The following is a 23,831-nucleotide window of genomic DNA, read 5'->3' on the forward strand; positions in this document are numbered from 1 at the left end:
TAGACATATTTTAGAAAATATTCAAAAATTACTTCCCGCTGTATTTTACCAAAGGAAACTAGATCCAGATTTTCTTATGATGGGGTTTGGTGTACTGGGGTTGATAAATGAACCAGATTTACCACTAATAACACTTCTCATGATGATTCATAGTTTTGTCCATCACAGATTATTCTGGCCTGCCTTAAATCCACCAAGTGTCCAGTTATGAAATCTCTGTTCTCAGTGAGGGACACTCATCAGCAGAGGTTTTTCTTATTCTTTTAATTATAGCATGAATAACACAGATCCCATACAGAATTGACACTGATGGGCAGATTTGGATCACTTGTCAATGGCTCAGTTGTTGCAGTATTAGATCATGGTGAGTAATTAGAAAAAAAAAACCCACAAATCTGGTTTGATTTAGTGCTACAGATATAAAGAAAAATAATTATTTTAGAACTTTCAAGAATGATTTGCAAAGACACTTTGGATTTGAAACCTTTTTTCAAAAGTATCTAAACAATGAAAAAAGGAAGTATAGGATCTTCTTTGGGATAGGAAATCTGTAGAGAGCAGACTGCTATAAAAGCAAGAGCTCCTTTACTCCATGGAGAGCTCTGCGCTGCTGACAGCTGCTTTGAATGAGAGCCTCGAGGCTTTATGATCATTTCAGCTCATAACATAATACCTACAGATCTAAACAGAGTTAAGTATAAAAAAAAAAGAAGAGACTTTGTAAGTCCTGCATGAGGTATTTGATGTTCAATTATGTTAAAGAATAAGATCTGAATGAAGTCAAAGTATTGCAAAGCAGGTTGTTTATTTATAACAAAAATGTATTTTCCAAAAAGACAAATATATTACCAGTGCCTGTAAGCAACAGACTTTTTAGTTTTACCCCACAGATCTATTCTGTACCTTGTAATGAAGAGGAATACTGTTCCCATTATTTTTAAAGATGCCCCACCCATTAATAGTTTTCCCCACATCTGCCCATGGGATCAGTTTGAATTCTAGTCCTCGCCTCTGTGTGCTTAACTTCAGTGAGTGTCTGCTGAATTTGGGTTGAAGATGTTTGAAGAGAACATAGGGCTGAGATGTAAAACTGATTCACAGAACACAAAGCTGAAGGCAGTTACTTCTGAAACCACTGTACAAAACAGTAAGTCATATCAAAGAGCAAAACCTTGGTAATGATGTCTGTGATGATTGTTTGTTTGACAGTGTTTTAAATAAATGTCACTGCTTTACAGGTCTAGTGCAAGTATATTAAGATTACTTCATAATTTTCTTTCAAATTCTTCTTTCCCTAACAGAAGGAAATTTATTTTTATTGAAAGCCTGTGATTTTTATTTGGCTTTCAGGAAGCATTGAATGTTTCACATTAAGGTTCTTGGTGCATATTTTGGTGTCTAATTCAACACTGAAATCAGCGGGAAGCTGATTCAGAATTTTAATCTAAATGCAGTGCTGAACATGGGCTCAAGAGCATAAATATTTGGATATTTAACTACTAAAAATATTGATAATTCTTGCCTTACAGGGATTTCTCATTTCAGCATGTAGAAATTGGAAGTACTCTAAGAAAGAGTTTAATTTATGATGGGTAATATGCAAGTGCTACTGAAACAAGATGGAATCCTTGTTGTTCCTTCCAGAAACTATTAGGAATTAAGAATGCAGTTCACCCAGATAGGAAGTACAGTAGACATTAAAAACCACACCAGTATGTTTCTGCAATGATTTACACTCCAAAGACTGTACCTCCATTCATTACAAATATGGATGGGCCAGAAGATCTCCAGGTTTGATGTACCTGGACCTTACCAACCAAGCAAGGACAGGAGGGTTAGAGAAACAGCCACATAATTGCTTGGCATGCTGTCAGGAGGAGACAGAGAGTCCAGCAGATACTGTCCACCCTGACACATCAAACCTGCCTAAATGCCAGGGTAAAACACTCACAGCTCCATGCTCTGGGTTTGTACTCTATCCATAAATCCCCTGCTTCTGGTGGGAAGGCGCATTGGTGAGGAGCTGGAAAAAATAAGGTTGATAACTATTTTTCAGAAAAAAAACCCCTTTAGGCAATCACTCCATGTTTTATTCTTTTGTTCAGTGCTTCTATTGCCATTGGTGGCTGCAATTTAATTGAAAGTGACACAGTTCTCATACACTTTTGTGAAAGAGGGAATACAGACACTTCACACTCTGAAGCCTTAACTGAATGAAGGAGTGCCAAGATGTGCTTGGAGGAGTAACTTGAGGCATCCTGAAAAACCAGGCCAACGTCCAGCTCCAGTCTCCATCCTCCTCCTTCAGTGTCTGGGGCTGCATTGGCTGGTTTATCACATCAAGGACTGTTGTCAGAGCATCACTGGAGCTGGATTTATGCACTGTTATTCACAACCAGTCAATGCAGTATAACTACAGAAAAGATTTTAAGTATCCCATCATGTGAACCCTATGCTGTGAAGCTACAAAAGAGGTCATTTTGCACTTGAAAACCTCTACATAATCCACCAGGAAAATCTGGATCATAGTCCAGCGTGTGGAGGAAAATACGGTGAATGTTGTCTGTGTTATCTATCTGTGTTTTAGAGTAGGTTACAATAAACGCTTGTGAGTACCACCACTGCTTGTGATGACATAACTGAATTTTATTTGGGTGACCTAATCTATGAGTATTGGAATGCTACAGGTGACTGACAGAGGAGGTTCCATTTAAAGACCAGGTAACCAGAAGGGGAACAGACTGGGGCCTCATTCCAACTGCATTATGTCAGTGCAGCTCCACAGATACCCATCCACTCAGCTACTCACAAGTGATACCTGCCCAAACAGTTTCTGACAGGGGATTCTGTCTCTTTATCCTCCAGTTACCACTAGTTATGTTTTGCCTAAACAAAAACATGGAGACACATCCTCTGGGTTCCATGATGACTGTCCACCCCAGGTTCTCCCATCTCCTTTCTACACTGCTGTGTACCCACTCTACTCCAGTCTTGTTTCTCTCCCTATAATTCCATGATTCATCTGTAGCCTCAGGGAAGGGCACCTGATTTCATGGCTTAACTGCTGTTAACAAGTTGCTACACAAATCACCTGGCATTGCAGGATGAGGCTAGCAACAACTTTCTACTACAGCTACAGGGAGCAGGTTTGCAATGCCAGCATTCTTAGGAAAATCTTATTTTGTTTATGATGGGGTTATTTCAAGTGTATTGCAATGCTAGAAGATGGCAAATCAAATCAGCTTTATGAAGAGCCCCCTCAAAAAGATTGGTCCCATTCAGCTGTTGGTTTCCTTGCTAAGTCTGTTAGCTTATGTGATTTTAATGTGTACATGATCTTCTGTGGCAGATTTTACTCCCCTGCCTGTAACACCTGGGAACTCTTCTTCCCATGTCACTCCTGGCGTTGTCTCATCCCCTGTGTCCTCACATCTCTGTAACTCTCAGAGAAGGGGTAGAGAGGTCAGGTGGCCAATTAGTATGAAATACAGTGTCTGCCTTCCTCCCCTCCTTCTTCAAGGATCTGTGAGTGACTGGACAGGGGAAGAGGGTCTGACTCTTCTGTAGCCCACTCTAGCTCAATCACAGTAAACTTGTCTGAATTTAAATTAAATTTCTAAATCCTACCTGTCTCAGATCTAGAAGATACAGAAATTGCAGTATCATGAAGGAAAGAAGAATCATGTTTGCAAAGTTACTTAGCTGAGGAGGAATAATGGCATGGCACACCTGGAGCAGCAATGGAATGAAGAATACCAAAGTACAAACCACCCCTCCAGTTCAGCCCCAAAGTGGAAATGAACAGCTGTTCCAGCTTACATGTAATTTATTGCTAGGAAAATAAGGGATAGACACAGATTTCCCCTTTCATGATGAACAGATCTGTACTGGATTGTGGCATCCTATGTTTTATGTGAGCAAGAGACTTGTCCTGATATAAATCATGGGCACCAAAGCCAGCCAGCTGCAACTGCCTAGAAATAGCTGCATGCTGAAGGACAACTGCTTCAAAGACAGTCCTTATCAACCCGAGACACATTTACTTTGGGATCCTGCTTAGTTTTAATCACTCTGACAGGTTTGGCTTGTAAAATCATTCTGCCTGTTTATCTGTACATAAGTAAAATCCATGTGGACATCCACCCCCAAGGACCTAGAGCTGCAAATGCCCATAAATAACTTCAGCTGCATGACTGCTTTCCTTGGATAAACAGCAGGGAGGAAGAAGAGGTACTTAAAATATTGACATAAGAATGAAATTGTCCATGACTAACCTGAGGATAAAATGAGGGAAGACTATTTAACTATCAGCTGAAGAAGGCAATGGAGTAACTTTCCAGCAGGAGGGATGGCAGGTGAAAAGTCAGAAAGCTTTACATTAATGCTTGGCCATTTTAGAAGAGGAGTTTTGAGCCTTGCCTGTCACAGGGCTGGAATCAGTGATCCATGGCCCAGGCTTTGTACGTGACTGAAGTTACTCAGAAGCATAAATGTTTATAGGATGAGCTGGGAGCTTGCGTCAGCACAGCTGGCAAAGTTCCATGGGTGCTTCATCTGTCCCATTGAATGCCAAAAACACCGAAGGATAGCTTCCTAGCAATAATGCACATACACACACACTACAGGTATATAAAAATTGACTTTTTTTGTGTGACAATTTAAAAATGCAAAAAAGTTACTTGCCATGTGTATTTTAATGTATATTGTAAATGAGCTGTGTTTCTGCTGCAAATTAGATATGTATTTATGCACACATGCTGATGAGAAAGCCAAGTAACTTTTACTGTACTCTGACATCAATTAGATTAATATTCTTGTTAAAGGAAACTGAAGGAATGTGTCAAACACAGATGATTTCTTCAGATGTACTCAGGAAGTTTTTAATGTATTAACTGAGTATGATGTGGGCACTGTGCTCCACAACTTCCAACAGGGATTATGTCCCAGGTCAGGAAGGATCTCGACTGTCACAGCATAAATGACCAAGAAGAGGAATAGGATCAGCTTAAGGTCTGAAGGTCCCTACGTGACTTCACTCCTACATGGCTTGCATCCCTAGATAGTGTTACCTGCAGCATATATTGAATTAACAACAACAAAAAAAGACAACATTAAAAGAAAAACGGAATGGACAAAAGTGAGCAACCAAAAATCAGAATATCCCCAGCCTAACCCTGAACTGGCAATATGAACAATAATATTTACTATGGATATAAAGAATTTCACCCCCAGTTCTGACAATCTTCAAGGTACTTGGACCTGCAAGCACCTTAGAGCCTGAGAAAAGGCTTCTTCTCCCTACAGACAATTTCACACAGAACACTTCCTTAGCTACATGAAGAAGCACCCTTTGGTGAGATAATAATGGGAAAGATACTTCAGGTCTCACTGAAGATCTCACTGATCTTGCTGAGTGCAGAGTTGCTTTCTATCAGGACATTAGAGGTTTGACACCATGTAAAATGCAACATTTAGGTATAATGCAATGTATTTATAGCTAATTTTCCTATAACATAAAGGCCTCACTAATAACAAAAGGAATTGAGTAATAGAGTAAATTTTTTTATGTTAATAGTTGACTTCTAAGAGAACAAGATCCATATTTCCATAAAATAGAGTAAGACACCCTGGCTCTGTAGTTACTCATCATCAGTTGTAACAGCTCAAAATGCATATAAAATACTTGCACAAAACAACTTTCCATTCTCTCTGTCTTTGTGTCAAGATAACTCTAACTTACTGTCAAGGAGAATCACACAAAAAATCTTTTAGGGTTGATGATTAAACATAGAGGGGGATTTCCCCAACTTTGTTATTTCTAAATGCAAAGATCAATTCACTTGTTTATTTGCATTTGCATCTGAACTTTTGATCAGTGGCAATGTTAATGGTACGACTATGAGAGCCTGGAAGTGAGAGATGCATTTACCAGACCTCTTTCTTACTTAGGTTAGAGATTTCCTTAAAAAAAATACTGAGTTTTTTACTGCAAAAGAGCTAGCTCGGAGAGAGGCCCCTTGGCCTGGGTGTTTCCTGTGGAACAATTCTGACTCCTGCTGTGGGAGAAACTCCTACTTGTCCTGCCACAGGAGTGAAAGATACTGCCAGGGAATTACCGCAATTAACTTCTAGGTCTTTGTCAAGCTCCAACCATCCCAATGAGTTATTAGTCCCTTAGGACTCAAGGGAGATTAAAAAGCTCTGCTCCTTCTGCAGATGACCCAACCCATAACCGCAAGGAACAGGCAGATGAGCAGCCTTTGCCAAAGCTGGGCTTGGAAACAGTGGGGGACCAGTGAGGCCACGGGGTGGGTGGCTCAGGAGGCTCTCCTGCCCTACCTGGAGGCAGGTGGTCCCTGCCCAAGCACTTGCAGAGCTGCGTGTGATCCCAGCCTGCTTCTCCCCAGCTGCTGAGGCTCTGGGAGCACTCCCGGCCATTTGGACTGCCCGCATGCTGGCAGGCTGCAGGTAGAGTACAGCAGGCTGTGCCAGGAAGCCCTGGCAGAAGGCTGGTCTGAGCCAGGCTGCTCCTGCACACACATGTGGGTGCTTGGAGGAGAACAGCTTGGGCTGTCCCATATTGCAGGCAAGGCAGGGGCTGGACTCCACAGACTCTGGACAGTCCCCATGAAGGTCCAGCTGAGCAGGGTTTTGTGCATCCTTGTGCTCCACAAGAGCTGCTTGGGTAGCACAGGGGACTGGTAGAGCACATGGAATTGCTGGGAGCCCCTGCGCAGGCAGGCTGTGCCTCAGCTGCTGTTGCATAGGCACAAACAAGTTTCCTGCTCAGAACACCCATCTCAGCTGGAATCTGCCCACTGGAGAACAGCTGAGCTCTCAGCTCAGATGAAGGCAATTCAAGGAAAAAAAAAAGAAATACCATACCTGAGCTATTCTCATTGTGAGGGAGCAAGTGAGCCCAACCACTGTGTCAGATTCAAGGCAGTACAGTTGGGTCTGAGCAGAAAAACACCATTCCCATCCTCAGAACTGGCACCTGCTGTCCTCTACTCTGTGCTCAGGCAGTGATTTACCCCTTGACAGATATCCCAGGGCTTTTCTTGGTGCTCCAATGACTGCAATGCATTATATTTTCTACAAGTAAAGGCTGATTTACATTTTTCATTTTCTCTACTCTTCATAAGGTATCCACTCACATGTCTCATACTATAACCCATTGCCAAAGACAAAAACTATGTTAATTTGAAGTTGACCCTCTACCCTTTACTCTACCATGCCCATGTCATACATGGTGGAAGATCAGAATTAATATTTGGAAAATAAAGGCAGCATTACACTGAACACCAGCAAATTTAATCCCTCTGCACACATTTACACAGACACACACACAGGAAAGGCTACCAGGGAGGTAGCACCTCAGGGATGCTCTGCATCCCTGTTGCCATTCAGCCTCAGTGTGAGCAGGATTTTTTTCCATTCTCCCAAAAATTTGTAAACTTTCCCAGCCAGTTCTAAATGAAGAAGAAGTAGCACATACAACAACTGAAGGAAAGTCTGAGCAAAACTGTCTGTAACCACTTAAGATTCAAATATGCCAGAAGTTCCTAAGTCATCTGATCTTAATTTCTGAAGTATTTAAATAGGACTTGTGCTATGCTATATGCCAGAAACTATAAATACGATGCTTTCTCTTATCAATCTCTTCTGCTTTAGGCAGCTTGATAACATTAGCTCAATATCTGCATTATTCCTCCTTCGTTCCCCAAACAGGGCACAAGGAATCTGTGAGAGCTCCCTGCTGATTTATGTCCAAAGCCGAAGGTGAAACTGCTGGATTAGAAGATCGTACTGCATGGGAACTAGAAGCCAGCCCACACAGGCTTTACAGGAAGAAATTACAGAAAAAGGCAAACACAAGAGAAAACTTAGAGCAGGGATAAATTAGCAAATGTCAAAGTTCACCGGGAGGGAAGGCTTGCGTGCTAGGCTGTGTGTTTACAGCGCTCGCTCCGGTGCATGCACAATTCCATTGATGTGCTCCTGCCGAGAGAGCAGCTGGGACTCCCCGCTCACTCTGCCAGCACTAGGCTGAAGACAGGAATTTCAGATAATGTAGCAAGGACAGAGCATCTAGAGCTATAAAAACATTCAAAACAGTCTGCTGGGCAAAATAGGTGAGCACTGGAGCTGAAGATTTGTCTTTAGCCAAAGTCACATAGTTCAGAATTGCAATTCAGAAATGTGCTACAGATTTTCTTTTTAAGATGAAATCTAAAAGTCTATTGATTTATTAAATTTAAATATTGCTCTTCCTACCAGTCTAGGCTTCAGAGTGCTTTGTCTCCTGTGGTAGGTATCACATGAATCAGCTGGGCTCAGATGAGCCAGTAAACCATACAAAGAGGAAAGAATAAGTTGATCAGACTTTCAAGCTGCCTTGAGACACAGTCCCCAAATATCTATTGCTAAATACAGTTTAATGTTCACAGGATTAAAAATTAATTGCTTTTTAGTCATACCAACAACAAAACACATTTTCATTTTAGGAATGTGGATATTTTATCCCTGTTCCAGAAAAGAGAATTTCAGTTTAAAAAAGCCACAAAATTCCAGTTTCACTGAAATTTTGTCTTTTAAATAGAAAGACTTATTTTTTATCTTCTCAAATAGAATTTTCAAAATTCAATGTAAGCAAGTAGTTGTATTATCCAACAATTAGACACATGAAATAAAATTAGATGCAATGAAACATTTTATAATGACACTATAAGAAAATCAGAAGCAAATATTTATAGCTAGAGGAAGCTACAGCTATGCTTCTTTGGGCTAGAGCAGATTTGGGGGCTTTGGTTGCTGAACCAAAACACAGGGGTTTTTTTTCAATTAGAAAAAGTGTTAAAATAAATTGATATTCATAACCTCAACTGTTCCTTAGTTTCCTTTGTGATTATTTAACCCTTCTGAAAACCTCTTAAAGTTTAAGTAATTTTTCATATAAAAATAATTTCAAAAAATCATATTACATATCATCTCTTGATTACATTGAAGCAAAGCATTATGCTTTTACCTGCAGGAAAGACTGAAGTCTGAAAAAAAATTCACTTTGTCACACTTATAAAAAGCCACTACAATTACTGTCACAGATATTTTGGCACTCTTTCCGTAACTGCTGTGGCAGGAGGAACAGCTAACATGAGATTCTAGTTCACAAGACTTCCAGTCCAAGCTCTACTGATCTGGTATTTTTTAATCCATCTCAGTTAAACATCTAAATCAAATAGGCCAAGATTTACTAGATCCACTAATCTACTTCCTCCTGAAACATATCCCTTTATAATTTATCTATTTAAGACTAGTGGCACTTTCTCTAGACTCCATTATATTTAAGATGTTGGTATTCATGAAAACACCTCAGAGACACTGTTTCTTTAATGAGTCTTGTCTCTTAATTTACTGAAAATTCTCATCAATTCCTTTCTTTTTTGTTTACTTAAAGGCAAAATTAAAAAATCAGCCTTTTTGTTCCACCTCATTTGACATTCCTTTATCACCAAACACTCCCACCAAAATCCTATTTGCTATAATATGTAATTCAGAAATTATGTGACCTGGAAAACTCAGATAAGCAAATTCTGATACGTTTCACTCTACTTGGCAAAAACAAACAAAAAAATTAAAATTAAACAAAAATAAAAAACCAAAAAGGAAAGAAACAAACAAAAAAAATCCCAAAAAGAAAAACACAACTGTTTCATAGAGATGCAACTTCAACCCAGAAATGTTTGTGTCACCAGAGCAGGAAAGCAGAGTGGTGAGAAGGGCTAAGTACTCTGGAATATTTCTTAAATTCAATATGGTAGCAAGCCGCCTTGTTGCTGTCAATTCTGCATCCCCATCTGGTGTCCTGTAATGGTTTTAATGAAAGCTCTTACACATGGTTCTTAAAATAAGCCATGTGTCTGCTGGGGTGAATTAAAAGATGTAAATGCAGTGTAATATGCCAAAGGATATAACTGTGTCAATGTAAGAGCTGGCTGTGTCAGCCAACAACAGGTTCCAGCTGGGGCAGCCTCGCAGAACAAAGACAGCCCTTGGCTTCATTCTGGTCTGTGCTTCTGAAGTCCCAAACTGGGTGAAAGAGAAGGAAAGCTGAGGACCTGGAGCAGAAGTGCGATACCCAGCTGAGTGCACAGGGACACTCCTACAGCATCCTCGCTGTCCACGTGGCCAGTTCTGACTGGAGTCATCCAGCTCAGATGGCTCATACAGGGCTGGAGCACACAGGCACAGAGAGTCCTGGAGCAGGCCTGCTCCCTTGAACAGCCTTTCCCCTCTCTGCTGTTGCTGTCCATAACCTGAATTAGCTGTTTCAGACAACGAGGGATAGAGCACAGCAGCTCAGCTCTGAACTCTGCAGCTGAGGAAGGACTGGATTTCTGAAAGTGCTCCAGTAAAACATCAATGGTTTGAGAAGCCCATGGAAACCCAACAGTACTCCCTTTCCTAATATCTTTCCAACTTCTTCCCACTAAATTAGATACCTGGGTGAGAAGGAATCTAAATTACTTACTGCACAACTAATATTTTTCCTGCAACAGCACTGGCTTTCAGGAAAGGGGGATAATGACCAACATTCCTAATGACCATGTCTATTCCCTATGACCATTCCCCACCTAATCAGACCACCTAAATACATGCTACCTACATGCCACCTAAGTACATTCTTCAAGACTTCCATTCCGCAGGAGAACCTGGGAAAATCTATCCCAATTGGGATATCCTATCCTGTGGACTTCTGTTCCACAGGAAAACCGAAGAGAACCTACCCCAATTTTCAGAGCCCTATAAAGATGAGATTGATTCTGCACATCATATGAGCTAACAGTAGTCACAAATCCATGAGAAATAGCCTAGATGACACTCCACCTTTTTGGATTGGTTGGTTAGTTTGTTTTTGAGGAAAAAAAAAAACAACCCAATTTTATTTTCATTTTTTAGAGTATTTACCACAGAAAATTCCTGATCCATGACTAGAGCTTGTGGGTGTTAATACAAATTACATAACATTCCCCAAATCTGAATTAATTCATAGACTTACCAGAGACTATCTTGCAATAATATTCTCTTGAAGCTTGATTGAGATGACAGATGATAACGCTTATCTTTTGATTACAGCCTTGATGGTCTGATAAAAAACATAAAACTGCAACCATTAAATTTCTCGTCCCTGAATTCCCCCTGAGCAGTCTCCTGAGATCACCTGAAACAGATAAACAGAGTATGCAATGGAGTTGTTCCAGAGCTGATACTGATAATATTACTTGGCTTTACATTTATGCTAATATCAATTAAGCAAGTTTTATTAATACTTGCTGTCATTTCTTGGAGCTGCCTTACAAAGCAAACTATACTAGAAGCTTTCAGTTTGCATTTATGAAGAAAACCAAGGACTTTCCACACTTGTGCTCTGTATGGTGTGGCAGAAGAGGCAGCCTTTTTAGGTTAAGCAGCCAAACTAGACAAGAGTGGCAATAGGGGAAATGTTGCACAGTCAGTCACATTCACAGTCATTCCATAGACTCTCCTCATCATTCTCACAAACACTGATCAGAAATTTCACTTGTATATTTTCAACCAGCCCTCCCAAACCTTCATGGAACAGCTATAGGAGGGATTGTTCCCTTGTCTGTAACCAGCATGCACACCAGCAAAGTTCAGGAGCCATTGTTAACTTTTCACTTTCCTTTTGCTTGTCTGCAGACAATTGCCAAATCCCAATTTATCATCATCCCTTCAAGTATTTCTCTGCCCAACCTGCAGGACCAGCATCCTTACAACATTATTCTGTGGAATACAATGTCTTTCTTTCTGCTGCTGTCATCAAAGCATGCTATCAAATAGCTTCCCCCTTTCTTCAGACATCCCAATTTCACTTCCCCATAGTTTTCCAAAGAACTGCTTCCATGTAATCAGGTTATAAGGGATGATATAACATCAGGATAGAGCAGTAGACATAATTCATAAGAATCACAGAACAGTTTGGATTGGACAGGACATTAAAGACCATTCAGTTCCAACCCCCCTGCTATGGTCAGGGACACCTCCCACTAAACCAGGTTGTTCCACGCCCTGTCCAGCCTGGCCTTGAGAGCCAAGTTGATAACCCACCACTAGTTGGCCTACTGGAAGTTTTCTTTTGAAGAGTGATAATCATTTACTAGCTACTTAATCTGGGTACTGATATAACTGATGATTACATTCACAGCAACCGAAAAATTCGACAACAAAAAGTACATAGAATTTCTATAGCTCCCATAACCTTAGTGTAAACACCTTCAAATTTTTCATCTAGTGTGGCACTGACATCCTCATCTCATGTAAAACACTGAAACTTGAAGATTAGTGACTTTCCCAGAAGATGCTATAGATTCTGGAGCAGTAACAGGAATCTCAGAACATGCATTACAGCCCTACTTGCTGAATGTAGGAAATGAAAATGAGAAATGAAAACGAGTCAAAGACTGCAAATGCCAGCTCTGCTGAATATTCACACTCCTCTGCTTTACCCAAAAGTGCAACAAGCACACATAAATCTAGTACATTTCAGGTGTAGGTACTACAAGCTTTTATTACTCTACCTCTAAGAGATGATTCCTAACAGAAATTTAACCTCAACTTGAATGTTTTCACACATCACTTCTCCAGCATGGCTGTAATTTACCATCTATTTTGTGCACAATATGTGCAGCAAGCACCAAGACCAGCTGTACTCCTGAATGTTCTGGTTTTACCTGAAATCAACCTTTCTGAGCTCATCTTAACTGTGTCCGCGTGACTCTGCATGAACTTCAAAGAGTGCTTCGAAGACCACACAGCTCTTCCTGCAAACAAGCCAGCAGGACAAGAAAAACCCCTACCAATAATAGAGGCAAGACCACACAGAAGATTCCTGAAGTGCCCTTTGGGCTTAGAGATGTAGGGGGTCTGAACTCCCCGCCGCTGAGGCCGATCCGTGGCAGCTCCAAGAATCCCCCGTGCGTGGCATGCGGTGAGTTCCGTGCCCACATGGATGGGTGGAGAGCTCCTGATGAGCTCTGTCGATCAGATACCTCTGCTGGGTCTGTCCCAGCTTGCAGCATGCTCTTCTCAAAGATAAACGGAACTCAGAGAGAGTTCACACCCCAGGACCTGACAAGTTGCCAGCTACGGCAGTCTGGTAGCCACTGGGAAAGCTCTGGGACCAGGTGCCGCTTCACAGCAAGCTGGGGGGTTCTACCCTAGACAATCCCCATAGCAAGAAACAGCATCACCCCTTGGATGAATGAAAATTATAAGACAAACAAAGATGGATCATAGCATCCATTTTTGGAAGATGCTGAAGATGCCCACAAATGAGGGATGGAGGGAAAACATCTGGTTTAAAAGCCCTACAATTGTCAGTCACTGAGCAGTGTAGTGACTCAATATTTAGGGAGTTGTGAACAGCTGAACTATGAAGCTTCACTAGCAATAACTTGTGGAATCATGGAAAAAACTGAAGGGAAGGGAGAGGATTCAGACTCTGGATTGTGACAGTGATACATGCATGACAACTTAACTTTTTGCACATTGTCCTTGGCAGGTCCTGCCTCTGGGCCTTCAGGTCAACAAACACAACTTGCTGTGGCAGCAGAGGCTCCAAGCTTGGTGCTTGAAGGCAGCATACTGTGAGGTGCTGAGGAGACTGGGCTGAATAAAGGAATAAGACAATTCACTGTGTTTCTCTTTGCAAACTGTCACCTGGTGACTTGCAGTTATCTTAAAAAGAGCAGTCACTAATTACATTTCTGTGATTGGTAAGAGCTAAAAGCAGTTATTTTCTGAAAGCTCACCACAGCCACCATCACCAGTCTGGACTGTGGTCAGTGAAATTCAGCCAGGAGCTGGGATGGTTAGTTTTAGCCATCACACAAGCTATAGGCATACCTTTTCCCAATATGATCTGATTTTTGTCAAGGAAGCTTATGATTTGAGCTAATCTTCGTTTCCTCATTGCCCTGGGTTCAAAAAAATTTTTTCTTTGTATGATGCTGGAATTTTACCCAGAGTGAAAGGAGGAAGGTCAGAGGGGAGAGAGACAGTAGACATACCTGAAAGGAAAGACTGGACGTGGTGGGACAGCTCTGCTGGGGAGGTCAGGAAGTACTGGTGGCTTAACTTCAGCAATTAGAGGTACATCCTCAGACACAAAGATGCCTTGCAGAAAATGCAGTTCTGGATTAGTTGTATGCTTTTTCCCCTGTACCTCCCACCACATGACACAATCTTTTCTTGCTGTCTACTTATTTCCCCTTCACTTTTCCCAGAGCACAAAAGATTTTTACTATTTGTCCTCATTTGGTGTACACTTGTTATGCAAAACACCAAATTTGGTGTTGATGAAGTTGCATTTTTTTCCAATTATTTCCAAGGCTAGCTAGGACTTTGCAAAACCCTCAAATGAAGCATAAAGCTTACTGACCTAACTGCAGCCTTCCAGGACCTGAAAGGAATTTACAAGAAAGATAGGGAGAAACCTTTTACAAGGGCCTGGAGTGACAGGACAAGGAGGAAGGGCTTCACACTGAAAGAGGGCAGGTTTTAAATAGGATATTATGAAATTCTTTACTGTGAGGGTGGTGAGGCCCTGGCACAGCTTGCCCAGAGAAGCTGTGGCTGCCCCATTCCTGTAAAATCCAGCAAGTGTTGAAGGCCAAGTTGGACAGGACTTGGAGCAACCTAAGATAGTGGAAGGTGTCCCATCCATGGCAAGTGGGTTAGCACTGGATGATCTTTAAGGTCCCTTCCAATCCAAACCATTCTGTGATTCTATGATTCTGTGATTCACCTGTTCAAATACTTCCTGATAAGGAGCCCAAAATAAATCACAATTCTTGCTAAAGCAAATTTCTCTGAAAATGTGTTTTTTCAAGTTGCTGTATTTATAGAGACTGCTGACATGAGCATTCATCTCTAGATTAAAGCCAGCTATCCTCAGAAGGACATGGAGTCATGTTCATTTATTCCTTCTACAAGGAACAGGAATAAGTTCAGTTTTTCAAGAGGATAGTGCTTTGAAAAGAAAACAGGAACCTCCCTGAATCTTGTGCAGTGCACAAGCATGAGCTGCAGTCTGCATGTGAGTCCTTTGCCACTGAGTTTCTTCCTCTCCACAGAAGCCAAAGAGGGCAGCCCCTGAGCCAGATCCCTGCCAAGACTCTGATTAAAAACTCACTCTCTGCACCTGTCTATTTATTTTACCACTCTGCACCTGCAGACTGATTTCAAGAGCCTCATAATTGCTCACTTGTCCCTGGCCTCATTCCGAGTCTGCAAACTTCACAGACAAAATGCCACATTTCCCTTCTAACGACCATCACAACAGCCCCATCTCTGAGCAGCCTCTAATAATTTCTCAATTTTTTCACTGCTCACTGAATATGCAATAATGAACAGTCATACAACATGTTGAAAGTAGAGCGAATGCAATTTCTAGAAATGGAAATCTGCTTTTGAAGAATTAAAGCAGGTAAAAGATACAAAAGGAGAAAAAAGAAAGAAGAAATAGAAAACCCCAACTAGAGTATAGCTGAAGACAGTGAGTGACCTTTATGGGTTCTCAGAGCTTCTATTACAAATTTATGAATTCTGCACCTGGAGAGGCCTGCACAGCCCTGGTGTTGTGTCTCAGTCCCTAATTTCTGTTCTGTATAAAAGGTAGAGGGATCTAGCACTGACTCGTCCCATTGCTGCTGGTGCTGCCACTGGCCAGACTGGAACCCTTGCTCAAGCTAGTGTGGGGACAAACTGCTGGAACTCCAGGCTTTTATTTGAACCCCTTTTCTTCCAGCCCTCCTTGTAGGTTCTTCCTGACTGCTTTATCTATTTCCCCACAAGAGGTACTTGGAGCTTGATTGCTTTTACTAACTAGTGAAAAAGTAAAATGCCTCTTCTCCTTGGACCTTTGGTGTCCTGGGCAGAGGACAGTCCATGCAAGCACAACTCTTCCAGGCTGCTTACTCCCAAGGCAATACAAGGGAATAGCTCTAGTAGGAAGTGCCATAAATCTGTTTTATGGTACAACTGACAAGCAACAAGTGACCACAGCAAAAACTACACTGCCTAGACCTGGTGAGCCTAAAGTGTTTCTTCACACAAAAATTCTATGTTTTGTTTCCTACAGTATCAGTTATGCTTGTGAAAATACACTTACAATACCTCCTTTGTCCGTGCATGTGTTAGGATGTGAAGTTCCAACCTTCCCTTTAAGATACCATCCTATTGCTTCCCAAGGGACCTTTTCAGAGTTTTGCTGCAGCATGGGAATGCAGGGTTGACAAACAGATATTTTAAAGAGATTCCAGAATGAAATTTTAATGGCGAAATAAAACACTGATAGTTTTGTTTTGTCAAGACATGTTTATCTTTAATCCAGAAGATGTTCAGAGAGGACACTGTACGACATGCACTTCCAAAGGCACAGCAAGGATTTTATTACCAAATTACCAAAATATTACCAGAATATTATCAAATTCTCACTGGTTATCCAACCTAAGGGTAGCAAACCATCTCCAGGAGAGAGCCAGCTGTGCCATACAAATAGAGGATTTATTTAGACCTGTTGGTCCAGGCAGATGTGAAGGCAAAAGCTCCAGTCTCATTAGTGCAAGCTCCTATGTTATAAACCAGGACCAAAATGGGAGAGGAAAACTCAGATCTTGGATCTGCACCATCAAAGAGAGAACAAAGTTTACCCAGTGAGTCACAAGTCACAAACCAAGTGTGTATTAATCTTCCCCCTGACACATTTCTTCCATCCATCAGATCTAGCATTGTGCTGCTCTAACAGTGAGGATACATCATGTCATTCATGACACATGATGATTCCCAGAAGTTCAGAGAGCTCTGCTACCCGGTGGAACAAATGGGTGCTTACAGTAAAATAAGCACCAAATTTAGCAAAACTGAAGATGAAGTTACAAGTTAATAAGTGCAAAAGGGCCTAAGCCCCATGATATAGGGTACTCATATTTCTTCAGTAGATCCAGAAGAACAAATTGAGAAAAGAGTCCAACAGTTGAATAGCAGAAACATCAAAACCAAAAAAACCCACCCAGAAAGTCACCCTGAGACAAGCCAGAATAAATAACACCACTGCCGAGCTCTGATGTAGCTCTTCTGGTGGAGTTCCTAGTGATGAATAAAAGGAGCTCTGAGTCAGGTGCTTGTAAATACAGTCATATGTAACACCAAATCAATGAGAAAGAGAGTTGGGAGAAGAAAACATGTCTGGAAACATCTTGGAGGGTCTGTGAACCTCTCAATTGACTAGGAGCTCCTGATTCAGGCAAGAACATCACAAGTGTCTTTGAAGGTTCTTTACTCTTAAATTTCTCTAGTGTCAATATTGAGGAGTAGCTGGAGAAGGTGGACACCTACCTGAGGCTGTGGGAGGAGATATGAACTTGGGCCTTGCTGACTTAAACAAACTGAGACAAAACAGCTTTCCACTGGACTGCCTCAGTGCTGATGTTTTCAATCTGACATAAGGAGTGAAGAATGGCAAACTCTCAAACCAGACACTGCTAAACTCCAGTGAGATAAAAAATAACTCCCTGTTAAAGGCTGTCCTCCTAAAAAGCTTAATGTTCCCAAAAGTGATTACAGCTCTCCAGGTCTTCTGCTAAATCTTCCTTCCTCTCCCAGACATTTCAGTCAGTACTGAATGGAGCCATGCAAAAAGAATCCAACCCACCCATTCTCTGGCACCTCTTGTCAAACCCAGGAGACGGGAGCAGCTCATGGAGCCCATGGCACTGCCAGCAGTGGGGATCCTGGTGACCCCAGAACAGCTCTCCAGAGACAGAGTTCATACAGTGACAGAGGGCCAAACACCAGCACTGTGCCTGGATACCTTCCTTATTCTGTACTAGAGAACAAATTCATTTTCCATAAAGCACTAAAGAGGCCAATTTTTAATCTGGCTTGCAGTGCTGAAAACAACCTGCAAAAAACAGGTGTGAGCCTCCTTTCATGCAAGCCAAAAGACAGATAAAAATAGACTTGAACTGCCATTGAAAATATGGTAAAACAGTCCTTTTCCATCTGCTAAAGCAAACCCTGGGAGTAAGTGAATTCACAGGTCCCCACAAGCAGATGCTGCAAGCAAGGCATTGCTGCTCATTAATTAAGATGAATGTAAGAGCAATCAATTGCCTCTACCTCTTGAAGGCATCAATCAGAGCCCAGAGCTGAGTGTGCACCTTGTCTGTCCCTCAGAAAACCTGCTGGAACTCTGCTGTCCCTTCCTAAATGTTTAGAGCAATATTCCCCCACAAGCAAAGGCCTTTCCTCTCCTGCCATCTCCGTATTCTCCATCCAGCCCGATGTTAAACCGCGGTGTCATCTCCTCACTTTGAAGTCGGCCACAAGCGATGAGTTCAAGATGTAAAACCCAGGGCATTTGCAGAAAGGGTTTTTACAAAGCCAAGATATCCTTCCAGAGAGATTAGACCCGAAGGCCATAATTAACACGTCCCTGCTGCTGTTATGACAGCGGAGCCCTGATCACCCACACTGACATTCATCTTGCCAGAGTGATCCCAAAGGAAGGATCCTCAGCACCATCTAATTATCCCAAACTTCAGCCTGTTGCTCAAGAGGGTTGCTTCTGTGGATACGATGCTTAAAATACCCCATGTACCAAGGCATGGAAACACAGACTTCCCCTCAGTCCAAACACAACCAGTTTAATCAAGTCAGACTGTGACCTGTCCCAAGCAGAAGAGAGATAGGATAGTTCTTGTTTAAACAAGGGGGGGAAAAAAGCAGCCAAATCCTTGTCTCATTTATGGTAATGTAAATCTAGAATAACTGGATAAATATAACCAAAGTTAAAGCTTTTATAAACAGGTATAAATCAGATCAGCTTAAACACATGCAAGTTTTTAAGACTCTTTGGCATCTTTTAAACCTCAGTTTCTGGTTAGATGCTCAGTCAGGCTCAGTCCAGCTTTCAGCTGCCTGTTATTTATGGGACTATTCACAAAGCTGAGTGGTCACCCCACAGGACATGTTTAACTTCCATTTGCACGACACTTTGCAGATGTGTAAACTGAAAGGCTGGCAGAAATTTGAGTGTACATGACTCGGGGACAGTACTGTCCCTCAAAAAATAAAGTATCAAATAGACCTGTTAAAAAGCCAAAATTAAAAATCAATATGTTCACCCCAGGAAATCATTATTTTTCATTTCAGATTGAGATCAAACATTCCGCATTTTTTCCCCATAGAATCAAAGTTCAGAGCTTTTTTTTTTTTTGAACTGTTGAAACATTTTGACTGAAAATAAACATTTTGACATTTCCAAGTCAGAATGTATACATGCGGTTTGTCAACAAAATTAGGTTAGAAATCGCAAAGGAAGAGGTTTTCATGTGAGGTTTATATTGTACTTCCTGCTTTTTGAAGAAACAGTGCAATCATGTCCAGGTCAAAAAGTTAAGAGGTGCTCAAGTATGCTAACAATGAATTGCCCACTCTCCTTTAATCTCAGATCAGTTTTGAACACAGTTTGGATTATCCCTGATTTTATTCATGATAATTCATCTACTTTTCCAGCTGCATAGGCAGATACAGAGACTTGGGCGACCAATGACTTTCATGCACAGTCTAGAGTTAGAGGTGCAGAAAAGCACAAAAATATTATTATCACATTTGTATGTATTTTCTTGAACTAGAAGTTTTGTTTTGCACCTTTTAAGGGTGAATGCTGGATCCTATTTCAGATTTCTCTTCTGCATTTACTCTGTCTGAACAAAGCTGAGAAATTTCAAACATCAAATCAATTTGGAGCTGTGTGAATTCCTTCCAGATATGACTTTTCTTGGCTGTGTAAAGACTCAGCACTCAGAGAGCAGCTGAATGACAATTCTGCTGCCACAGGGACTGGCACAGTAAAGGATCTGAATGTCCAAACTACAGGCCATGAAGTTATTTTTACTATTTCTTTATGTTAACTGCAATGCAGAGAATAAGAGTTCAGGCAACAGAATATTTTAAATCTGTGCCCTTAATGTGGAACAGAACTTCATGGCCAGAAGAATTACATTTGTCTTGCTTTCATTTTAAACTCCTATATCTTCATTCTGGCAAGAAGGTGGAATGCCCGGAATAATTCTCTTTTCTCAATGTCTCTGGATTGCCTTTAAGCAAGGTAGCTGGAAAGACTGAAATCAAAATAATTTCCATCTACCCCTATATCTTACAAGTCAAACTTATGTGAGTTACAGAAATTGTGGATGCCCATGCAACAAGTGTTATTCTGAAAAATATAAATGTATTTTATGACTTTGGAAAACTTAAATCAGAGAATTTTTTTAATAGAGAGAGGTTTGTGTGTATATGTATACAAATCCAGTAAGAAACTAAGACTATTTTTCTCTTCCATACACCTTCCTCTAATTACTATGTGTTCTGTGGTAATATATCCCTTTTACATGATGAATTGGTCCTTTGGAAAGGGAGTCTTTGCTTAAAGATACTCAAGTACAGGAAAGGGAAAGGGAAAGGGAAAGGGAAAGGGAAAGGGAAAGGGAAAGGGAAAGGGAAAGGGAAAGGGAAAGAAAGTTAAATTGATACCAGGTCTAAATTATAAGAGGAAATACCTGAAAAATATTGCAAAAAAGTACTGAAGATAGAGTATCTTCTTGTGGCACCCTGTGTATCCAAACTGGAAGGTTCTGAGTCTCAGGGAGCAGCTGGTGCTAAGCATCACATCCTAACATCCAACAGAATGACCAAATAACAATAAAAGCATGCAAAATCAGGAAGCAAGTTTGAAAATGTTAGCAGCTGTTTTTCTTGTTAGGCATACATTTCATGCCATTGGATTCTCAATTCATTTTCTATCAAGAGAACAATTGAGATCCAAATATTTGATGCAACATTCAAGCATTTTGCAACACAAGCAGTCCAGACTTCTCTGATTTTTGCATTTTACAAAACCCTCATAATATTTTACTTCTGACAAGGGCCTGAATTTTCTTGATGGAAAGAGATTATGTGGGATGACAAATGGCTGAGATGCAGTGCATAATCTACTTGAAAAAAACATCTCTCTTACATCAAGGATTCTTTGCTGAAATAAGAATGAATCAAATCAACTCCATGGATACAACATTAAGCTTCCCCTTGCACCAGCATTATGACTTTTATTCAATGGTAGAATTAAAATCCTTTATAGCCAAGCACTAGACCAACATCTATGGGAATTTAAATAGCTGCACAAAACCAAAAAGAAGGATAAATCCTTTTAGAGGAGAGGATAGTCCATCCCATATCTTTGAAGCTTTTGGTACAGAAATAGCCACAGGAAGTAGAAATGAACGCAACAGATGAATATAATGTACACAACACCTTTTACTTTGTCCCAGTGAACCCAAAGGGGTGTAACTTAAAAAGTTTAGGAGTTCAGGGAGTGCACATGTTGGGTACATAATTGAAAAGTCTTCAAGTAAAGCAGAGGATTTCACTAATCCAAATGGCCTCTGAAATCAGGTTGTATTCACTTATATTCACTTCTGGGTTTGATCCTGGGAATGGGACCTGCTACATAGTGGTTTATTTTCTTGGGGAAAGAAAATAAATGAGTGGTATTAGAATCACCTGAGAGACTTAGGTGCAGGTTGCTAACAATATTAAACACGTTGATGAATGGAACAGCCTAATAGATTCTCGAACAGGAGAAAACTCTGCTGTGGAAATATGCATTGCCTTTCAATTGTCACAAGGAGCACCAATCCCAAAAGGCTGAAGCACCCCATCACTAGGGGACAGGAGTGGAATTTGCAAGGGAGCAGCAGCCACCAAGCAGGAGATAAGACTCTTCAGGAGCTTAGGCTTGTCCAGAAGTGGGACAGTTGATGTATTTCCTGCAGCACTGCACACTCCAGAGCCAGGAACACAACAAAGATCTGAACTGTGGGCTCCTGGACAAAATTCAAATTATCCTGCCATGTAAGACCTACATGGCATCACACTGTTTACCCTAGTTTGTCACTGTCTCCTCGCATCAACCACACATTGGAGAGAAAGGAAAGAAAGCACCTGCCTGGAAGGGAGGAGATGAAGTAGATCAAGAAGATTCAGGAGCTGGATATTTATGATCCAGCTATTCAGTCTCCAGGAGAAGCTTGCAGCAGCAGCCAGGGCCCTGAGTCTAAAAACCAGATAAGTGTAATTTTTCTAAGATTATTCTAGCATCCCATATCCTCATCCGACTTGGAAGTGCCCTGACTTCATTTTCCCATAGATAGGAGAAATAAAGGTTTATGTCACATAAAGCTCGGAGCCTTTTGCTGAGCAGATGGATGGCCAGCTTCCTGCTCTCTTAGGTAAGCAGTAGAGGAAATTATACTGTAATTCAGAAAGCTTCAAAGTAAAATGACTTTTGGCAATGCTTAGGCTTGTGCTAATATCACAGCAGTTATTTCTGTCAGCTTCAGAGTACTGTGCTGTGGCCAATTAATGGAAAAAAAGATGAGAGTCAGTTAATTGCTCTGGGATTTTCTCTCTGAATGCTCAAGCTAGATTAAGGAAAAGGCCTTGCCTTTGCCTGTATAGCCTCATATTTCCAATTGGTGTTACAGCAGTGCTGGCCTCACTGCTCCTATTAAAGGTCAGTCAGTATTTCCACTATAAACCTCCTTTACTGCGGATTTCACACAAGCGTGTGAGTTTAATTTACTCTGGACTGAATCACAGTTCTTGACCTGGAAAATGGAGGTGTTTTGATCTGTTCTTTAAATCTGTATGCTCATTTCAGTATTAACCTGGGACATCTTCAAAAAGGATCATCTCCAACATACATTCTTATTTTAAAGGATTCCAAGCATAGATGATCCCCTTTGGATAACTGATTCCTTCAAAACACCAGCCAGTGGTTTCCTGATTTAGTGCCAAAGCGATATTGGCAGCTCATTGCATGTTATCTAAGACACTATGGTTATCAAGTTTTATTATTCAATAAAGGGTGGGTCACTTCTGAAAAATGAAAATCTGAAAGGAATGTATTGCCACTTGGAACAATTTCGGTTTCCAAACAAAACGTTTTATTTCAAAATGGGTTGCACCCACTACCAGCAACTGGACACAGCACAACCCCCAAGGCAGATTATGAAAATTTTTTTTGCCATTGGGCAGGAAACAACACTGGAATCAAAATCCTGTATTCTCCAAACTTCTCAAGAAATTAAGCACTCCATGGGATATCTCTAGGGTAACTGATTGTCCCTTTGTAAAATGAATTAATCACCAAGGAAATATTTGTAAAGTCCCCTCATTATACACCCACACACATCTTCTTTCCTACTGAAGCAATAGCTCCTGCTGTCTGTCTTTTGCCTCCCTCTATTGGGAAGAGGTCTCCTCCACAGGTAGGAGAGGCCAAGTGCCAGCTCTGGTTGGTTATTCCCTGTTCTGCCTTAGTTGTGTGCCCACACAGAACACGTGCAGCCCCCTCTCCTCCCCAGGGCTGGTCCCTTGTTCCTTTTCCCCTTGTGGGCAGAAGAGCCAAGGGAGCCTTTTCTCCCTCTAGAAAGGAGTTGCAATCAAAGAGGAGGAGACTTACTGGAAAATTCAGGTTTGGTGTCACACACCTGTCACTGAGGTGTGTAAGAAAGCATGGAAGGTGGGGACACCTAAGAATTTGGAAATATTTTTTTTATTCCATGTTACAGTATAAAAACTGTCTGAATTTTCAACAGGAAAAATTGAGGCCACTCCCAATCAGTCATGTTTTTATTCTAAGGGAATATATTGGTGGAAATTCTTTGGTGGAAATTCTCCAGTTT

The sequence above is a fragment of the Cinclus cinclus genome, chromosome 3 (genome assembly GCF_963662255.1).
Source record: "Cinclus cinclus chromosome 3, bCinCin1.1, whole genome shotgun sequence".
Classification (NCBI taxonomy): domain Eukaryota; kingdom Metazoa; phylum Chordata; class Aves; order Passeriformes; family Cinclidae; genus Cinclus; species Cinclus cinclus.